This window comes from Eschrichtius robustus, chromosome 9, assembly GCF_028021215.1.
Source record: "Eschrichtius robustus isolate mEscRob2 chromosome 9, mEscRob2.pri, whole genome shotgun sequence".
In the NCBI taxonomy this organism is placed as follows: Eukaryota; Metazoa; Chordata; class Mammalia; order Artiodactyla; family Eschrichtiidae; genus Eschrichtius; species Eschrichtius robustus.
The window spans coordinates 104796021-104817801 of NC_090832.1; positions in this window are offsets into that span (position 1 = coordinate 104796021).

The window sequence follows — 21781 nt, forward strand, 5'->3', positions numbered from 1 at the left end:
CTAAGAGCTCATGGAAAGAGCTGCATGCCTCCCTTTCTGCAGGGCTACTCAGGCAGGGCCTTACCTCGAGGCAAGGACTCACGTGGAGATTCCCTTTGGCTCTAGAGCATGGCAAGGTGAGCCCCACCCCGGCCAGTGAAGCTCCGTGCGTAGCCGGAGAAAACTCATTTTCTTCCCACACCCCTGCCTACAGTGGTCACGGGGCGGCCAACAGCAGAGAATTTCAGGGAGCTTCACGACAGCAAGAATGGAGCTTTCCAAATGGAAAGCAAGGCTAGTACCATCATGCCCCCATTTCCATGGGCAGAGGCAGCATACATCTCTGTGGTTTCTAACAAGTCAAAAGAGACACAGACTACACACTGGTTGCTTCCCTCAATCCACTTCTCGAGGCAGGGTGTTCTGCGTCTAGTGAACGGCCTCACCAAGGAACGCCCTAGCCAAGCCTCTGGGCCCATGCCGCTTCAAAAGCCTGCAGTGCTACAGGAAAAACTGTGCTTTAGTTGCAATAGGAGCGCAAGCCGTCTTTCTCCTGGAGGCAGGGTGACTTCAGGTAGGAGGTCCTGGATGGAAGGAGATGCCTAGTGTTTTTCTCTGTGCAGCTCAGACTAGGGAATGAGTGCGACTTCCACGTCCTGTTGGAACTTGCTAGAACGTGGCTCTTGAACCTGTGCGAGTGCTGTGAATCAAGATATCCCAAGAAAGAGTGCAGGGTGTTGCCCATGACTCAGCAGACACAGAGGACCTCCGAGGGACCAATGGGCCTCGTTGTTGCTCAGCAGGCCTGCAGGGGTGTGGAGGTACTCAGAGATCCTGGAATCAAATGATGCTCACCCGAGGGGCCCAGGAGTCCTGAAAAGGGTACCTCCTTTAAAGTAAAGCAGAACAGCGACTAAGAGCTCGTGGAAAGCGCTCCATGCCTCCCTTTCTGCAGGGCTACTCAGGGCCTTACCTCGAGGCAAGGACTCACGTTGAGATTTCCTTGAGCTGTAGAGCATGGCATGATGAGTTCCACCCCGGCCACTGAAGCTCCGTGTGTAGCCAGAGAAAACTCATTTTCTTCCCAGACCCATGGCTACAGTGGGTCGAGGCCTGTCAACAGCAGAGAATTTCAGGGAGCTTCACGGCAGCAAGAATGGAGGTTTCCAAATAGAAAAGCAAGGCTAGTACCATCACGACCCCATTTCCATGTGCACAGGCAGCATACAAAACTCTGGTTTCTCACAAGACAAAAGAGACACAGCGTACCCACTAGTTCCTTCCCTGAATCAACTTCTCGAGGCGCGGGGTTCTGCATCTAGTGAACGGCCTCAACCAAGGAACGCCCTAGTTAGGCCTCGGGGCCGGTGCCTCTTCCAAAGCCTGCAGTGCTAGAGGAAAAACTCTGCTTTAGTTGCAATACGAACGCAAGCCGATTTTCTCCTGGAGGCAGGGTGACTTCAGGTAGGAGGTCCTGGAAGGAAGGCGAAGCCTAGTGTTTTCCTCAATGCAGCTCAGACTAGGGAATGTGTGCGATTTCCACAGCAAGGTGGAACTTGCCAAAACGGTGCTCGTCAACCTGTGCGAGTGCTGTTCAATCAAGATATCCTAAGAAAGACTGCAGTGTGTTGCCCATGACTCAGCAGACACCGAGGAACTCCGAGGGACATATGGGCCACGTTGTTGCTCAGCAGGCCTACAGGAGTGTGGAGGATCTCAGGGATCTTGGAACGAAAATGATGCTCACCCGAGGGGCCTAGGAGTGCTGAAAAGGGTACTTCCTTTAAAATAAAGCAGAACGGCGACTAAGAGCTCATGGAAAGAGCTTAATGCCTCCCTTTCTGTCTGGCTACTCAGGGCCTCACCTCGAGGCAAGGACTCACGTTGAGATTCCCTTTAGCTCTAGAGCATGGCAAGATGAGGCCCACCCCGGATAATGAAGCACCCTGTGTAGCCAGAGAAAACTCATTTTCTTCCCAGACCAATGCCTACAATAGCCAGGGTCCTGCCAACAGCAGAGAATTCAGGGAGCTTCAAGGCAGCATGAATGGAGCTTTCAAAATGGATAAGCAAGTCTACTACCAACATGCCCCCGTTTCCATAGGCACAAACAGCATACATCCCTGTGGTTTCACACAACTCAAAAGAGACACAGATTACACACTGGTTCCTTCCCTGAATCAAATTCTCGTGGCAGGGTGTTCTGCATCTAGTGAACTGCCTCAACCAAGGAACGCCCTAGCTAGGCCTCTGGGCTCGTGCCTATTCAAAAGCTTGCAGTGCTGTAGGAAAAACTGTGCTTTAGTTGCAATAGGAAGCAAGGCGTCTTTCTCCTGGAGGCAGGGTGACTTCAGGCAGGAGTTCCTGGAAGGAAGGGGAAGCCTAGTGTTTTTCTCAGTGCAGCTCAGACTAGGGAATGTGTGCGACTTCCACAGCAAGTTGGAACTTGCCCAAGCGGTGCTCGTGAACCTGTGCGAGTGCTGTGAAACCAAGATATCCCAAGAAAGAGTGCAGTGTGTTGCCCATGACTCAGCAGACACAGAGGACCTCCGAGGGACCTATGGGCCTCGTTGTTGCTCAGCAAGCCAACAGGGGTGTGGAGGTTCTCAGTGATCTTGGGACTAAAATGATGCTGCCCCGAGGGTCCTAGGAGTGCCGAACAGGCTACTTCCTTTAATATAAAGGAGAACAGCGACTAAGAGCTCAGGGAAAGAGCTGCATGCCTCCCTTTCTGCATGGCTACTCAGGGCCTTACCTCGAGGCAAGGACTGACGTTGAGATTCCTTATAGCTCTAGAGCATGGCAAGATGAGTCCCAGCCCTGGGTATGAAGCACACTGTGGAGCCAGAGAAAAGTCATTTTCTTCCCAGACCAATGCCTACAATAGCCAGGGGACTGTCCACAGCAGAGAATTTCAGGGAGCTTCACGCCAGCAAGAATGGAGGTTTCCAAATGGGAAACAAGGCTATTACCATCATACCCCCATTTCCGTGGGCACAGGCAGCATACACCTCTGTGGTTTCTAACAAGTCAAAAGAGACACAGAGTACACACTGGTTGCTTCCCTGAATCAACTTCTCGAGGCAGGGCGTTCTACCTCTAGTGAACGGCCTTGCCAAGGAAAGACCTAGCTAGGCCTCTGGGCCCTTGCCTATTCAAAAGCCTGCAGTGCTACAGGAGAAACTGTGCTTCCGTTGCAATAGGAACGCAGCCGTCTTTCTCCTGGAGGCAGGGTGACTTCAGGTAGGAGGTCCTGGATGGAAGGAGAAGCCTAGTGTTTTTCTCTGTGCAGCTCAGACTAGGGAATGAGTGTGACTTCCACGGCATGTTGGAACTTGCTAGAACGGTGCTCGTCAATCTGTGCGATTGCTGGCTAAATCCAGATGTCCCAATAAGAGTGCACTGTGTAGCCCTTCCCTCGGCATACACACTGTGAGTCGGAAAGCTCCTGGCCTGGATATTGCTTAGAATGGCCAGGTGAGACTGAGGGTACTCGGTGTTCTTGCAGGGAATAAGTTTACCGGACGAGGCACCTAGGTGTCCTAAAAAGCCTACTGGCGTTCAAATGCTGCAGGGCAGCGACTACGGCCTCATGGAAACTGCTACACGCCTCTGCTTTGTGCATAGCATTTCAGGGCCTTACCTCGAGGCAAGTTCTCACGTTGCTTGCCCTGTGAGCGACACAGCATGTTTGGATGCTGTATTTCTCCTTGAATAGGGTGACTTCAGGAACGAGGTCCTCGATCAATTCTAAGCAGAGTGCTTCCTCAGAGCAGCTCAGACGAGGGCAATGTCGAAGACTTCCAGGGCATGTTGGACTGCCTAGAAATGTGGTTCTGATGCTGTTCGAGGGTTCTGGAAATGGAGCTCTCCTGAAGTAACGTATAGTGTGTTGCCCGAGACTCGGCAGACACAGAGGGCCTCCGAGGGACATATGGGACTCAGTGCTGCTCAGCAGGCCCACAGGGTTGTGGAGGGAGTCAGTGATCTTGGAAGCAAAAGGATGCTCACCCGAGAGACCTAGGAGTCCTGAAAAGGGTCCTTCCTTTCATATAAAGCAGAACCTCCACTAAGAGCTCATGGAAAGAGCTGCATGCCTCCCTTTCTGCAGGGCTACTCAGGCAGGGCCTTACCTCGAGGCAAGGACTCACGTGGAGATTCCCTTTGGCTCTAGAGCATGGCAAGGTGAGCCCCACCCCGGCCAGTGAAGCTCCGTGCGTAGCCGGAGAAAACTCATTTTCTTCCCACACCCCTGCCTACAGTGGTCACGGGGCGGCCAACAGCAGAGAATTTCAGGGAGCTTCACGACAGCAAGAATGGAGCTTTCCAAATGGAAAGCAAGGCTAGTACCATCATGCCCCCATTTCCATGGGCAGAGGCAGCATACATCTCTGTGGTTTCTAACAAGTCAAAAGAGACACAGACTACACACTGGTTGCTTCCCTCAATCCACTTCTCGAGGCAGGGTGTTCTGCGTCTAGTGAACGGCCTCACCAAGGAACGCCCTAGCCAAGCCTCTGGGCCCATGCCGCTTCAAAAGCCTGCAGTGCTACAGGAAAAACTGTGCTTTAGTTGCAATAGGAGCGCAAGCCGTCTTTCTCCTGGAGGCAGGGTGACTTCAGGTAGGAGGTCCTGGATGGAAGGAGATGCCTAGTGTTTTTCTCTGTGCAGCTCAGACTAGGGAATGAGTGCGACTTCCACGTCCTGTTGGAACTTGCTAGAACGTGGCTCTTGAACCTGTGCGAGTGCTGTGAATCAAGATATCCCAAGAAAGAGTGCAGGGTGTTGCCCATGACTCAGCAGACACAGAGGACCTCCGAGGGACCAATGGGCCTCGTTGTTGCTCAGCAGGCCTGCAGGGGTGTGGAGGTACTCAGAGATCCTGGAATCAAATGATGCTCACCCGAGGGGCCCAGGAGTCCTGAAAAGGGTACCTCCTTTAAAGTAAAGCAGAACAGCGACTAAGAGCTCGTGGAAAGCGCTCCATGCCTCCCTTTCTGCAGGGCTACTCAGGGCCTTACCTCGAGGCAAGGACTCACGTTGAGATTTCCTTGAGCTGTAGAGCATGGCATGATGAGTTCCACCCCGGCCACTGAAGCTCCGTGTGTAGCCAGAGAAAACTCATTTTCTTCCCAGACCCATGGCTACAGTGGGTCGAGGCCTGTCAACAGCAGAGAATTTCAGGGAGCTTCACGGCAGCAAGAATGGAGGTTTCCAAATAGAAAAGCAAGGCTAGTACCATCACGACCCCATTTCCATGTGCACAGGCAGCATACAAAACTCTGGTTTCTCACAAGACAAAAGAGACACAGCGTACCCACGAGTTCCTTCCCTGAATCAACTTCTCGAGGCGCGGGGTTCTGCATCTAGTGAACGGCCTCAACCAAGGAACGCCCTAGTTAGGCCTCGGGGCCGGTGCCTCTTCCAAAGCCTGCAGTGCTAGAGGAAAAACTCTGCTTTAGTTGCAATACGAACGCAAGCCGATTTTCTCCTGGAGGCAGGGTGACTTCAGGTAGGAGGTCCTGGAAGGAAGGCGAAGCCTAGTGTTTTCCTCAATGCAGCTCAGACTAGGGAATGTGTGCGATTTCCACAGCAAGGTGGAACTTGCCAAAACGGTGCTCGTCAACCTGTGCGAGTGCTGTTCAATCAAGATATCCTAAGAAAGACTGCAGTGTGTTGCCCATGACTCAGCAGACACCGAGGAACTCCGAGGGACATATGGGCCACGTTGTTGCTCAGCAGGCCTACAGGAGTGTGGAGGATCTCAGGGATCTTGGAACGAAAATGATGCTCACCCGAGGGGCCTAGGAGTGCTGAAAAGGGTACTTCCTTTAAAATAAAGCAGAACGGCGACTAAGAGCTCATGGAAAGAGCTTAATGCCTCCCTTTCTGTCTGGCTACTCAGGGCCTCACCTCGAGGCAAGGACTCACGTTGAGATTCCCTTTAGCTCTAGAGCATGGCAAGATGAGGCCCACCCCGGATAATGAAGCACCCTGTGTAGCCAGAGAAAACTCATTTTCTTCCCAGACCAATGCCTACAATAGCCAGGGTCCTGCCAACAGCAGAGAATTCAGGGAGCTTCAAGGCAGCATGAATGGAGCTTTCAAAATGGATAAGCAAGTCTACTACCAACATGCCCCCGTTTCCATAGGCACAAACAGCATACATCCCTGTGGTTTCACACAACTCAAAAGAGACACAGATTACACACTGGTTCCTTCCCTGAATCAAATTCTCGTGGCAGGGTGTTCTGCATCTAGTGAACTGCCTCAACCAAGGAACGCCCTAGCTAGGCCTCTGGGCTCGTGCCTATTCAAAAGCTTGCAGTGCTGTAGGAAAAACTGTGCTTTAGTTGCAATAGGAAGCAAGGCGTCTTTCTCCTGGAGGCAGGGTGACTTCAGGCAGGAGTTCCTGGAAGGAAGGGGAAGCCTAGTGTTTTTCTCAGTGCAGCTCAGACTAGGGAATGTGTGCGACTTCCACAGCAAGTTGGAACTTGCCCAAGCGGTGCTCGTGAACCTGTGCGAGTGCTGTGAAACCAAGATATCCCAAGAAAGAGTGCAGTGTGTTGCCCATGACTCAGCAGACACAGAGGACCTCCGAGGGACCTATGGGCCTCTTTGTTGCTCAGCAAGCCAACAGGGGTGTGGAGGTTCTCAGTGATCTTGGGACTAAAATGATGCTGCCCCGAGGGTCCTAGGAGTGCCGAACAGGCTACTTCCTTTAATATAAAGGAGAACAGCGACTAAGAGCTCAGGGAAAGAGCTGCATGCCTCCCTTTCTGCATGGCTACTCAGGGCCTTACCTCGAGGCAAGGACTGACGTGGAGATTCCTTATAGCTCTAGAGCATGGCAAGATGAGTCCCAGCCCTGGGTATGAAGCACACTGTGGAGCCAGAGAAAAGTCATTTTCTTCCCAGACCAATGCCTACAATAGCCAGGGGCCTGTCCACAGCAGAGAATTTCAGGGAGCTTCACGCCAGCAAGAATGGAGGTTTCCAAATGGGAAACAAGGCTATTACCATCATACCCCCATTTCCGTGGGCACAGGCAGCATACACCTCTGTGGTTTCTAACAAGTCAAAAGAGACACAGAGTACACACTGGTTGCTTCCCTGAATCAACTTCTCGAGGCAGGGCGTTCTACCTCTAGTGAACGGCCTTGCCAAGGAAAGCCCTAGCTAGGCCTCTGGGCCCTTGCCTATTCAAAAGCCTGCAGTGCTACAGGAGAAACTGTGCTTCCGTTGCAATAGGAACGCAGCCGTCTTTCTCCTGGAGGCAGGGTGACTTCAGGTAGGAGGTCCTGGATGGAAGGAGAAGCCTAGTGTTTTTCTCTGTGCAGCTCAGACTAGGGAATGAGTGTGACTTCCACGGCATGTTGGAACTTGCTAGAACGGTGCTCGTCAATCTGTGCGATTGCTGGCTAAATCCAGATGTCCCAATAAGAGTGCACTGTGTAGCCCTTCCCTCGGCATACACACTGTGAGTCGGAAAGCTCCTGGCCTGGATATTGCTTAGAATGGCCAGGTGAGACTGAGGGTACTCGGTGTTCTTGCAGGGAATAAGTTTACCGGACGAGGCACCTAGGTGTCCTAAAAAGCCTACTGGCGTTCAAATGCTGCAGGGCAGCGACTACGGCCTCATGGAAACTGCTACACGCCTCTGCTTTGTGCATAGCATTTCAGGGCCTTACCTCGAGGCAAGTTCTCACGTTGCTTGCCCTGTGAGCGACACAGCATGTTTGGATGCTGTATTTCTCCTTGAATAGGGTGACTTCAGGAACGAGGTCCTCGATCAATTCTAAGCAGAGTGCTTCCTCAGAGCAGCTCAGACGAGGGCAATGTCGAAGACTTCCAGGGCATGTTGGACTGCCTAGAAATGTGGTTCTGATGCTGTTCGAGGGTTCTGGAAATGGAGCTCTCCTGAAGTAACGTATAGTGTGTTGCCCGAGACTCGGCAGACACAGAGGGCCTCCGAGGGACGTATGGGACTCAGTGCTGCTCAGCAGGCCCACAGGGTTGTGGAGGGAGTCAGTGATCTTGGAAGCAAAAGGATGCTCACCCGAGAGACCTAGGAGTCCTGAAAAGGGTCCTTCCTTTCATATAAAGCAGAACCTCCACTAAGAGCTCATGGAAAGAGCTGCATGCCTCCCTTTCTGCAGGGCTACTCAGGCAGGGCCTTACCTCGAGGCAAGGACTCACGTGGAGATTCCCTTTGGCTCTAGAGCATGGCAAGGTGAGCCCCACCCCGGCCAGTGAAGCTCCGTGCGTAGCCGGAGAAAACTCATTTTCTTCCCACACCCCTGCCTACAGTGGTCACGGGGCGGCCAACAGCAGAGAATTTCAGGGAGCTTCACGACAGCAAGAATGGAGCTTTCCAAATGGAAAGCAAGGCTAGTACCATCATGCCCCCATTTCCATGGGCAGAGGCAGCATACATCTCTGTGGTTTCTAACAAGTCAAAAGAGACACAGACTACACACTGGTTGCTTCCCTCAATCCACTTCTCGAGGCAGGGTGTTCTGCGTCTAGTGAACGGCCTCACCAAGGAACGCCCTAGCCAAGCCTCTGGGCCCATGCCGCTTCAAAAGCCTGCAGTGCTACAGGAAAAACTGTGCTTTAGTTGCAATAGGAGCGCAAGCCGTCTTTCTCCTGGAGGCAGGGTGACTTCAGGTAGGAGGTCCTGGATGGAAGGAGATGCCTAGTGTTTTTCTCTGTGCAGCTCAGACTAGGGAATGAGTGCGACTTCCACGTCCTGTTGGAACTTGCTAGAACGTGGCTCTTGAACCTGTGCGAGTGCTGTGAATCAAGATATCCCAAGAAAGAGTGCAGGGTGTTGCCCATGACTCAGCAGACACAGAGGACCTCCGAGGGACCAATGGGCCTCGTTGTTGCTCAGCAGGCCTGCAGGGGTGTGGAGGTACTCAGAGATCCTGGAATCAAATGATGCTCACCCGAGGGGCCCAGGAGTCCTGAAAAGGGTACCTCCTTTAAAGTAAAGCAGAACAGCGACTAAGAGCTCGTGGAAAGCGCTCCATGCCTCCCTTTCTGCAGGGCTACTCAGGGCCTTACCTCGAGGCAAGGACTCACGTTGAGATTTCCTTGAGCTGTAGAGCATGGCATGATGAGTTCCACCCCGGCCACTGAAGCTCCGTGTGTAGCCAGAGAAAACTCATTTTCTTCCCAGACCCATGGCTACAGTGGGTCGAGGCCTGTCAACAGCAGAGAATTTCAGGGAGCTTCACGGCAGCAAGAATGGAGGTTTCCAAATAGAAAAGCAAGGCTAGTACCATCACGACCCCATTTCCATGTGCACAGGCAGCATACAAAACTCTGGTTTCTCACAAGACAAAAGAGACACAGCGTACCCACTAGTTCCTTCCCTGAATCAACTTCTCGAGGCGCGGGGTTCTGCATCTAGTGAACGGCCTCAACCAAGGAACGCCCTAGTTAGGCCTCGGGGCCGGTGCCTCTTCCAAAGCCTGCAGTGCTAGAGGAAAAACTCTGCTTTAGTTGCAATACGAACGCAAGCCGATTTTCTCCTGGAGGCAGGGTGACTTCAGGTAGGAGGTCCTGGAAGGAAGGCGAAGCCTAGTGTTTTCCTCAATGCAGCTCAGACTAGGGAATGTGTGCGATTTCCACAGCAAGGTGGAACTTGCCAAAACGGTGCTCGTCAACCTGTGCGAGTGCTGTTCAATCAAGATATCCTAAGAAAGACTGCAGTGTGTTGCCCATGACTCAGCAGACACCGAGGAACTCCGAGGGACATATGGGCCACGTTGTTGCTCAGCAGGCCTACAGGAGTGTGGAGGATCTCAGGGATCTTGGAACGAAAATGATGCTCACCCGAGGGGCCTAGGAGTGCTGAAAAGGGTACTTCCTAAAAAATAAAGCAGAACGGCGACTAAGAGCTCATGGAAAGAGCTTAATGCCTCCCTTTCTGTCTGGCTACTCAGGGCCTCACCTCGAGGCAAGGACTCACGTTGAGATTCCCTTTAGCTCTAGAGCATGGCAAGATGAGGCCCACCCCGGATAATGAAGCACCCTGTGTAGCCAGAGAAAACTCATTTTCTTCCCAGACCAATGCCTACAATAGCCAGGGTCCTGCCAACAGCAGAGAATTCAGGGAGCTTCAAGGCAGCATGAATGGAGCTTTCAAAATGGATAAGCAAGTCTACTACCAACATGCCCCCGTTTCCATAGGCACAAACAGCATACATCCCTGTGGTTTCACACAACTCAAAAGAGACACAGATTACACACTGGTTCCTTCCCTGAATCAAATTCTCGTGGCAGGGTGTTCTGCATCTAGTGAACTGCCTCAACCAAGGAACGCCCTAGCTAGGCCTCTGGGCTCGTGCCTATTCAAAAGCTTGCAGTGCTGTAGGAAAAACTGTGCTTTAGTTGCAATAGGAAGCAAGGCGTCTTTCTCCTGGAGGCAGGGTGACTTCAGGCAGGAGTTCCTGGAAGGAAGGGGAAGCCTAGTGTTTTTCTCAGTGCAGCTCAGACTAGGGAATGTGTGCGACTTCCACAGCAAGTTGGAACTTGCCCAAGCGGTGCTCGTGAACCTGTGCGAGTGCTGTGAAACCAAGATATCCCAAGAAAGAGTGCAGTGTGTTGCCCATGACTCAGCAGACACAGAGGACCTCTGAGGGACCTATGGGCCTCTTTGTTGCTCAGCAAGCCAACAGGGGTGTGGAGGTTCTCAGTGATCTTGGGACTAAAATGATGCTGCCCCGAGGGTCCTAGGAGTGCCGAACAGGCTACTTCCTTTAATATAAAGGAGAACAGCGACTAAGAGCTCAGGGAAAGAGCTGCATGCCTCCCTTTCTGCATGGCTACTCAGGGCCTTACCTCGAGGCAAGGACTGACGTGGAGATTCCTTATAGCTCTAGAGCATGGCAAGATGAGTCCCAGCCCTGGGTATGAAGCACACTGTGGAGCCAGAGAAAAGTCATTTTCTTCCCAGACCAATGCCTACAATAGCCAGGGGACTGTCCACAGCAGAGAATTTCAGGGAGCTTCACGCCAGCAAGAATGGAGGTTTCCAAATGGGAAACAAGGCTATTACCATCATACCCCCATTTCCGTGGGCACAGGCAGCATACACCTCTGTGGTTTCTAACAAGTCAAAAGAGACACAGAGTACACACTGGTTGCTTCCCTGAATCAACTTCTCGAGGCAGGGCGTTCTACCTCTAGTGAACGGCCTTGCCAAGGAAAGCCCTAGCTAGGCCTCTGGGCCCTTGCCTATTCAAAAGCCTGCAGTGCTACAGGAGAAACTGTGCTTCCGTTGCAATAGGAACGCAGCCGTCTTTCTCCTGGAGGCAGGGTGACTTCAGGTAGGAGGTCCTGGATGGAAGGAGAAGCCTAGTGTTTTTCTCTGTGCAGCTCAGACTAGGGAATGAGTGTGACTTCCACGGCATGTTGGAACTTGCTAGAACGGTGCTCGTCAATCTGTGCGATTGCTGGCTAAATCCAGATGTCCCAATAAGAGTGCACTGTGTAGCCCTTCCCTCGGCATACACACTGTGAGTCGGAAAGCTCCTGGCCTGGATATTGCTTAGAATGGCCAGGTGAGACTGAGGGTACTCGGTGTTCTTGCAGGGAATAAGTTTACCGGACGAGGCACCTAGGTGTCCTAAAAAGCCTACTGGCGTTCAAATGCTGCAGGGCAGCGACTACGGCCTCATGGAAACTGCTACACGCCTCTGCTTTGTGCATAGCATTTCAGGGCCTTACCTCGAGGCAAGTTCTCACGTTGCTTGCCCTGTGAGCGACACAGCATGTTTGGATGCTGTATTTCTCCTTGAATAGGGTGACTTCAGGAACGAGGTCCTCGATCAATTCTAAGCAGAGTGCTTCCTCAGAGCAGCTCAGACGAGGGCAATGTCGAAGACTTCCAGGGCATGTTGGACTGCCTAGAAATGTGGTTCTGATGCTGTTCGAGGGTTCTGGAAATGGAGCTCTCCTGAAGTAACGTATAGTGTGTTGCCCGAGACTCGGCAGACACAGAGGGCCTCCGAGGGACGTATGGGACTCAGTGCTGCTCAGCAGGCCCACAGGGTTGTGGAGGGAGTCAGTGATCTTGGAAGCAAAAGGATGCTCACCCGAGAGACCTAGGAGTCCTGAAAAGGGTCCTTCCTTTCATATAAAGCAGAACCTCCACTAAGAGCTCATGGAAAGAGCTGCATGCCTCCCTTTCTGCAGGGCTACTCAGGCAGGGCCTTACCTCGAGGCAAGGACTCACGTGGAGATTCCCTTTGGCTCTAGAGCATGGCAAGGTGAGCCCCACCCCGGCCAGTGAAGCTCCGTGCGTAGCCGGAGAAAACTCATTTTCTTCCCACACCCCTGCCTACAGTGGTCACGGGGCGGCCAACAGCAGAGAATTTCAGGGAGCTTCACGACAGCAAGAATGGAGCTTTCCAAATGGAAAGCAAGGCTAGTACCATCATGCCCCCATTTCCATGGGCAGAGGCAGCATACATCTCTGTGGTTTCTAACAAGTCAAAAGAGACACAGACTACACACTGGTTGCTTCCCTCAATCCACTTCTCGAGGCAGGGTGTTCTGCGTCTAGTGAACGGCCTCACCAAGGAACGCCCTAGCCAAGCCTCTGGGCCCATGCCGCTTCAAAAGCCTGCAGTGCTACAGGAAAAACTGTGCTTTAGTTGCAATAGGAGCGCAAGCCGTCTTTCTCCTGGAGGCAGGGTGACTTCAGGTAGGAGGTCCTGGATGGAAGGAGATGCCTAGTGTTTTTCTCTGTGCAGCTCAGACTAGGGAATGAGTGCGACTTCCACGTCCTGTTGGAACTTGCTAGAACGTGGCTCTTGAACCTGTGCGAGTGCTGTGAATCAAGATATCCCAAGAAAGAGTGCAGGGTGTTGCCCATGACTCAGCAGACACAGAGGACCTCCGAGGGACCAATGGGCCTCGTTGTTGCTCAGCAGGCCTGCAGGGGTGTGGAGGTACTCAGAGATCCTGGAATAAAATGATGCTCACCCGAGGGGCCCAGGAGTCCTGAAAAGGGTACCTCCTTTAAAGTAAAGCAGAACAGCGACTAAGAGCTCGTGGAAAGCGCTCCATGCCTCCCTTTCTGCAGGGCTACTCAGGGCCTTACCTCGAGGCAAGGACTCACGTTGAGATTTCCTTGAGCTGTAGAGCATGGCATGATGAGTTCCACCCCGGCCACTGAAGCTCCGTGTGTAGCCAGAGAAAACTCATTTTCTTCCCAGACCCATGGCTACAGTGGGTCGAGGCCTGTCAACAGCAGAGAATTTCAGGGAGCTTCACGGCAGCAAGAATGGAGGTTTCCAAATAGAAAAGCAAGGCTAGTACCATCACGACCCCATTTCCATGTGCACAGGCAGCATACAAAACTCTGGTTTCTCACAAGACAAAAGAGACACAGCGTACCCACTAGTTCCTTCCCTGAATCAACTTCTCGAGGCGCGGGGTTCTGCATCTAGTGAACGGCCTCAACCAAGGAACGCCCTAGTTAGGCCTCGGGGCCGGTGCCTCTTCCAAAGCCTGCAGTGCTAGAGGAAAAACTCTGCTTTAGTTGCAATACGAACGCAAGCCGATTTTCTCCTGGAGGCAGGGTGACTTCAGGTAGGAGGTCCTGGAAGGAAGGCGAAGCCTAGTGTTTTCCTCAATGCAGCTCAGACTAGGGAATGTGTGCGATTTCCACAGCAAGGTGGAACTTGCCAAAACGGTGCTCGTCAACCTGTGCGAGTGCTGTTCAATCAAGATATCCTAAGAAAGACTGCAGTGTGTTGCCCATGACTCAGCAGACACCGAGGAACTCCGAGGGACATATGGGCCACGTTGTTGCTCAGCAGGCCTACAGGAGTGTGGAGGATCTCAGGGATCTTGGAACGAAAATGATGCTCACCCGAGGGGCCTAGGAGTGCTGAAAAGGGTACTTCCTTTAAAATAAAGCAGAACGGCGACTAAGAGCTCATGGAAAGAGCTTAATGCCTCCCTTTCTGTCTGGCTACTCAGGGCCTCACCTCGAGGCAAGGACTCACGTTGAGATTCCCTTTAGCTCTAGAGCATGGCAAGATGAGGCCCACCCCGGATAATGAAGCACCCTGTGTAGCCAGAGAAAACTCATTTTCTTCCCAGACCAATGCCTACAATAGCCAGGGTCCTGCCAACAGCAGAGAATTCAGGGAGCTTCAAGGCAGCATGAATGGAGCTTTCAAAATGGATAAGCAAGTCTACTACCAACATGCCCCCGTTTCCATAGGCACAAACAGCATACATCCCTGTGGTTTCACACAACTCAAAAGAGACACAGATTACACACTGGTTCCTTCCCTGAATCAAATTCTCGTGGCAGGGTGTTCTGCATCTAGTGAACTGCCTCAACCAAGGAACGCCCTAGCTAGGCCTCTGGGCTCGTGCCTATTCAAAAGCTTGCAGTGCTGTAGGAAAAACTGTGCTTTAGTTGCAATAGGAAGCAAGGCGTCTTTCTCCTGGAGGCAGGGTGACTTCAGGCAGGAGTTCCTGGAAGGAAGGGGAAGCCTAGTGTTTTTCTCAGTGCAGCTCAGACTAGGGAATGTGTGCGACTTCCACAGCAAGTTGGAACTTGCCCAAGCGGTGCTCGTGAACCTGTGCGAGTGCTGTGAAACCAAGATATCCCAAGAAAGAGTGCAGTGTGTTGCCCATGACTCAGCAGACACAGAGGACCTCTGAGGGACCTATGGGCCTCTTTGTTGCTCAGCAAGCCAACAGGGGTGTGGAGGTTCTCAGTGATCTTGGGACTAAAATGATGCTGCCCCGAGGGTCCTAGGAGTGCCGAACAGGCTACTTCCTTTAATATAAAGGAGAACAGCGACTAAGAGCTCAGGGAAAGAGCTGCATGCCTCCCTTTCTGCATGGCTACTCAGGGCCTTACCTCGAGGCAAGGACTGACGTGGAGATTCCTTATAGCTCTAGAGCATGGCAAGATGAGTCCCAGCCCTGGGTATGAAGCACACTGTGGAGCCAGAGAAAAGTCATTTTCTTCCCAGACCAATGCCTACAATAGCCAGGGGCCTGTCCACAGCAGAGAATTTCAGGGAGCTTCACGCCAGCAAGAATGGAGGTTTCCAAATGGGAAACAAGGCTATTACCATCATACCCCCATTTCCGTGGGCACAGGCAGCATACACCTCTGTGGTTTCTAACAAGTCAAAAGAGACACAGAGTACACACTGGTTGCTTCCCTGAATCAACTTCTCGAGGCAGGGCGTTCTACCTCTAGTGAACGGCCTCGCCAAGGAAAGCCCTAGCTAGGCCTCTGGGCCCTTGCCTATTCAAAAGCCTGCAGTGCTACAGGAGAAACTGTGCTTCCGTTGCAATAGGAACGCAGCCGTCTTTCTCCTGGAGGCAGGGTGACTTCAGGTAGGAGGTCCTGGATGGAAGGAGAAGCCTAGTGTTTTTCTCTGTGCAGCTCAGACTAGGGAATGAGTGTGACTTCCACGGCATGTTGGAACTTGCTAGAACGGTGCTCGTCAATCTGTGCGATTGCTGGCTAAATCCAGATGTCCCAATAAGAGTGCACTGTGTAGCCCTTCCCTCGGCATACACACTGTGAGTCGGAAAGCTCCTGGCCTGGATATTGCTTAGAATGGCCAGGTGAGACTGAGGGTACTCGGTGTTCTTGCAGGGAATAAGTTTACCGGACGAGGCACCTAGGTGTCCTAAAAAGCCTACTGGCGTTCAAATGCTGCAGGGCAGCGACTACGGCCTCATGGAAACTGCTACACGCCTCTGCTTTGTGCATAGCATTTCAGGGCCTTACCTCGAGGCAAGTTCTCACGTTGCTTGCCCTGTGAGCGACACAGCATGTTTGGATGCTGTATTTCTCCTTGAATAGGGTGACTTCAGGAACGAGGTCCTCGATCAATTCTAAGCAGAGTGCTTCCTCAGAGCAGCTCAGACGAGGGCAATGTCGAAGACTTCCAGGGCATGTTGGACTGCCTAGAAATGTGGTTCTGATGCTGTTCGAGGGTTCTGGAAATGGAGCTCTCCTGAAGTAACGTATAGTGTGTTGCCCGAGACTCGGCAGACACAGAGGGCCTCCGAGGGACGTATGGGACTCAGTGCTGCTCAGCAGGCCCACAGGGTTGTGGAGGGAGTCAGTGATCTTGGAAGCAAAAGGATGCTCACCCGAGAGACCTAGGAGTCCTGAAAAGGGTCCTTCCTTTCATATAAAGCAGAACCTCCACTAAGAGCTCATGGAAAGAGCTGCATGCCTCCCTTTCTGCAGGGCTACTCAGGCAGGGCCTTACCTCGAGGCAAGGACTCACGTGGAGATTCCCTTTGGCTCTAGAGCATGGCAAGGTGAGCCCCACCCCGGCCAGTGAAGCTCCGTGCGTAGCCGGAGAAAACTCATTTTCTTCCCACACCCCTGCCTACAGTGGTCACGGGGCGGCCAACAGCAGAGAATTTCAGGGAGCTTCACGACAGCAAGAATGGAGCTTTCCAAATGGAAAGCAAGGCTAGTACCATCATGCCCCATTTCCATGGGCAGAGGCAGCATACATCTCTGTGGTTTCTAACAAGTCAAAAGAGACACAGACTACACACTGGTTGCTTCCCTCAATCCACTTCTCGAGGCAGGGTGTTCTGCGTCTAGTGAACGGCCTCACCAAGGAACGCCCTAGCCAAGCCTCTGGGCCCATGCCGCTTCAAAAGCCTGCAGTGCTACAGGAAAAACTGTGCTTTAGTTGCAATAGGAGCGCAAGCCGTCTTTCTCCTGGAGGCAGGGTGACTTCAGGTAGGAGGTCCTGGATGGAAGGAGATGCCTAGTGTTTTTCTCTGTGCAGCTCAGACTAGGGAATGAGTGCGACTTCCACGTCCTGTTGGAACTTGCTAGAACGTGGCTCTTGAACCTGTGCGAGTGCTGTGAATCAAGATATCCCAAGAAAGAGTGCAGGGTGTTGCCCATGACTCAGCAGACACAGAGGACCTCCGAGGGACCAATGGGCCTCGTTGTTGCTCAGCAGGCCTGCAGGGGTGTGGAGGTACTCAGAGATCCTGGAATCAAATGATGCTCACCCGAGGGGCCCAGGAGTCCTGAAAAGGGTACCTCCTTTAAAGTAAAGCAGAACAGCGACTAAGAGCTCGTGGAAAGCGCTCCATGCCTCCCTTTCTGCAGGGCTACTCAGGGCCTTACCTCGAGGCAAGGACTCACGTTGAGATTTCCTTGAGCTGTAGAGCATGGCATGATGAGTTCCACCCCGGCCACTGAAGCTCCGTGTGTAGCCAGAGAAAACTCATTTTCTTCCCAGACCCATGGCTACAGTGGGTCGAGGCCTGTCAACAGCAGAGAATTTCAGGGAGCTTCACGGCAGCAAGAATGGAGGTTTCCAAATAGAAAAGCAAGGCTAGTACCATCACGACCCCATTTCCATGTGCACAGGCAGCATACAAAACTCTGGTTTCTCACAAGACAAAAGAGACACAGCGTACCCACTAGTTCCTTCCCTGAATCAACTTCTCGAGGCGCGGGGTTCTGCATCTAGTGAACGGCCTCAACCAAGGAACGCCCTAGTTAGGCCTCGGGGCCGGTGCCTCTTCCAAAGCCTGCAGTGCTAGAGGAAAAACTCTGCTTTAGTTGCAATACGAACGCAAGCCGATTTTCTCCTGGAGGCAGGGTGACTTCAGGTAGGAGGTCCTGGAAGGAAGGCGAAGCCTAGTGTTTTCCTCAATGCAGCTCAGACTAGGGAATGTGTGCGATTTCCACAGCAAGGTGGAACTTGCCAAAACGGTGCTCGTCAACCTGTGCGAGTGCTGTTCAATCAAGATATCCTAAGAAAGACTGCAGTGTGTTGCCCATGACTCAGCAGACACCGAGGAACTCCGAGGGACATATGGGCCACGTTGTTGCTCAGCAGGCCTACAGGAGTGTGGAGGATCTCAGGGATCTTGGAACGAAAATGATGCTCACCCGAGGGGCCTAGGAGTGCTGAAAAGGGTACTTCCTTTAAAATAAAGCAGAACGGCGACTAAGAGCTCATGGAAAGAGCTTAATGCCTCCCTTTCTGTCTGGCTACTCAGGGCCTCACCTCGAGGCAAGGACTCACGTTGAGATTCCCTTTAGCTCTAGAGCATGGCAAGATGAGGCCCACCCCGGATAATGAAGCACCCTGTGTAGCCAGAGAAAACTCATTTTCTTCCCAGACCAATGCCTACAATAGCCAGGGTCCTGCCAACAGCAGAGAATTCAGGGAGCTTCAAGGCAGCATGAATGGAGCTTTCAAAATGGATAAGCAAGTCTACTACCAACATGCCCCCGTTTCCATAGGCACAAACAGCATACATCCCTGTGGTTTCACACAACTCAAAAGAGACACAGATTACACACTGGTTCCTTCCCTGAATCAAATTCTCGTGGCAGGGTGTTCTGCATCTAGTGAACTGCCTCAACCAAGGAACGCCCTAGCTAGGCCTCTGGGCTCGTGCCTATTCAAAAGCTTGCAGTGCTGTAGGAAAAACTGTGCTTTAGTTGCAATAGGAAGCAAGGCGTCTTTCTCCTGGAGGCAGGGTGACTTCAGGCAGGAGTTCCTGGAAGGAAGGGGAAGCCTAGTGTTTTTCTCAGTGCAGCTCAGACTAGGGAATGTGTGCGACTTCCACAGCAAGTTGGAACTTGCCCAAGCGGTGCTCGTGAACCTGTGCGAGTGCTGTGAAACCAAGATATCCCAAGAAAGAGTGCAGTGTGTTGCCCATGACTCAGCAGACACAGAGGACCTCTGAGGGACCTATGGGCCTCTTTGTTGCTCAGCAAGCCAACAGGGGTGTGGAGGTTCTCAGTGATCTTGGGACTAAAATGATGCTGCCCCGAGGGTCCTAGGAGTGCCGAACAGGCTACTTCCTTTAATATAAAGGAGAACAGCGACTAAGAGCTCAGGGAAAGAGCTGCATGCCTCCCTTTCTGCATGGCTACTCAGGGCCTTACCTCGAGGCAAGGACTGACGTGGAGATTCCTTATAGCTCTAGAGCATGGCAAGATGAGTCCCAGCCCTGGGTATGAAGCACACTGTGGAGCCAGAGAAAAGTCATTTTCTTCCCAGACCAATGCCTACAATAGCCAGGGGACTGTCCACAGCAGAGAATTTCAGGGAGCTTCACGCCAGCAAGAATGGAGGTTTCCAAATGGGAAACAAGGCTATTACCATCATACCCCCATTTCCGTGGGCACAGGCAGCATACACCTCTGTGGTTTCTAACAAGTCAAAAGAGACACAGAGTACACACTGGTTGCTTCCCTGAATCAACTTCTCGAGGCAGGGCGTTCTACCTCTAGTGAACGGCCTTGCCAAGGAAAGACCTAGCTAGGCCTCTGGGCCCTTGCCTATTCAAAAGCCTGCAGTGCTACAGGAGAAACTGTGCTTCCGTTGCAATAGGAACGCAGCCGTCTTTCTCCTGGAGGCAGGGTGACTTCAGGTAGGAGGTCCTGGATGGAAGGAGAAGCCTAGTGTTTTTCTCTGTGCAGCTCAGACTAGGGAATGAGTGTGACTTCCACGGCATGTTGGAACTTGCTAGAACGGTGCTCGTCAATCTGTGCGATTGCTGGCTAAATCCAGATGTCCCAATAAGAGTGCACTGTGTAGCCCTTCCCTCGGCATACACACTGTGAGTCGGAAAGCTCCTGGCCTGGATATTGCTTAGAATGGCCAGGTGAGACTGAGGGTACTCGGTGTTCTTGCAGGGAATAAGTTTACCGGACGAGGCACCTAGGTGTCCTAAAAAGCCTACTGGCGTTCAAATGCTGCAGGGCAGCGACTACGGCCTCATGGAAACTGCTACACGCCTCTGCTTTGTGCATAGCATTTCAGGGCCTTACCTCGAGGCAAGTTCTCACGTTGCTTGCCCTGTGAGCGACACAGCATGTTTGGATGCTGTATTTCTCCTTGAATAGGGTGACTTCAGGAACGAGGTCCTCGATCAATTCTAAGCAGAGTGCTTCCTCAGAGCAGCTCAGACGAGGGCAATGTCGAAGACTTCCAGGGCATGTTGGACTGCCTAGAAATGTGGTTCTGATGCTGTTCGAGGGTTCTGGAAATGGAGCTCTCCTGAAGTAACGTATAGTGTGTTGCCCGAGACTCGGCAGACACAGAGGGCCTCCGAGGGACGTATGGGACTCAGTGCTGCTCAGCAGGCCCACAGGGTTGTGGAGGGAGTCAGTGATCTTGGAAGCAAAAGGATGCTCACCCGAGAGACCTAGGAGTCCTGAAAAGGGTCCTTCCTTTCATATAAAGCAGAACCTCCACTAAGAGCTCATGGAAAGAGCTGCATGCCTCCCTTTCTGCAGGGCTACTCAGGCAGGGCCTTACCTCGAGGCAAGGACTCACGTGGAGATTCCCTTTGGCTCTAGAGCATGGCAAGGTGAGCCCCACCCCGGCCAGTGAAGCTCCGTGCGTAGCCGGAGAAAACTCATTTTCTTCCCACACCCCTGCCTACAGTGGTCACGGGGCGGCCAACAGCAGAGAATTTCAGGGAGCTTCACGACAGCAAGAATGGAGCTTTCCAAATGGAAAGCAAGGCTAGTACCATCATGCCCCCATTTCCATGGGCAGAGGCAGCATACATCTCTGTGGTTTCTAACAAGTCAAAAGAGACACAGACTACACACTGGTTGCTTCCCTCAATCCACTTCTCGAGGCAGGGTGTTCTGCGTCTAGTGAACGGCCTCACCAAGGAACGCCCTAGCCAAGCCTCTGGGCCCATGCCGCTTCAAAAGCCTGCAGTGCTACAGGAAAAACTGTGCTTTAGTTGCAATAGGAGCGCAAGCCGTCTTTCTCCTGGAGGCAGGGTGACTTCAGGTAGGAGGTCCTGGATGGAAGGAGATGCCTAGTGTTTTTCTCTGTGCAGCTCAGACTAGGGAATGAGTGCGACTTCCACGTCCTGTTGGAACTTGCTAGAACGTGGCTCTTGAACCTGTGCGAGTGCTGTGAATCAAGATATCCCAAGAAAGAGTGCAGGGTGTTGCCCATGACTCAGCAGACACAGAGGACCTCCGAGGGACCAATGGGCCTCGTTGTTGCTCAGCAGGCCTGCAGGGGTGTGGAGGTACTCAGAGATCCTGGAATAAAATGATGCTCACCCGAGGGGCCCAGGAGTCCTGAAAAGGGTACCTCCTTTAAAGTAAAGCAGAACAGCGACTAAGAGCTCGTGGAAAGCGCTCCATGCCTCCCTTTCTGCAGGGCTACTCAGGGCCTTACCTCGAGGCAAGGACTCACGTTGAGATTTCCTTGAGCTGTAGAGCATGGCATGATGAGTTCCACCCCGGCCACTGAAGCTCCGTGTGTAGCCAGAGAAAACTCATTTTCTTCCCAGACCCATGGCTACAGTGGGTCGAGGCCTGTCAACAGCAGAGAATTTCAGGGAGCTTCACGGCAGCAAGAATGGAGGTTTCCAAATAGAAAAGCAAGGCTAGTACCATCACGACCCCATTTCCATGTGCACAGGCAGCATACAAAACTCTGGTTTCTCACAAGACAAAAGAGACACAGCGTACCCACTAGTTCCTTCCCTGAATCAACTTCTCGAGGCGCGGGGTTCTGCATCTAGTGAACGGCCTCAACCAAGGAACGCCCGAGTTAGGCCTCGGGGCCGGTGCCTCTTCCAAAGCCTGCAGTGCTAGAGGAAAAACTCTGCTTTAGTTGCAATACGAACGCAAGCCGATTTTCTCCTGGAGGCAGGGTGACTTCAGGTAGGAGGTCCTGGAAGGAAGGCGAAGCCTAGTGTTTTCCTCAATGCAGCTCAGACTAGGGAATGTGTGCGATTTCCACAGCAAGGTGGAACTTGCCAA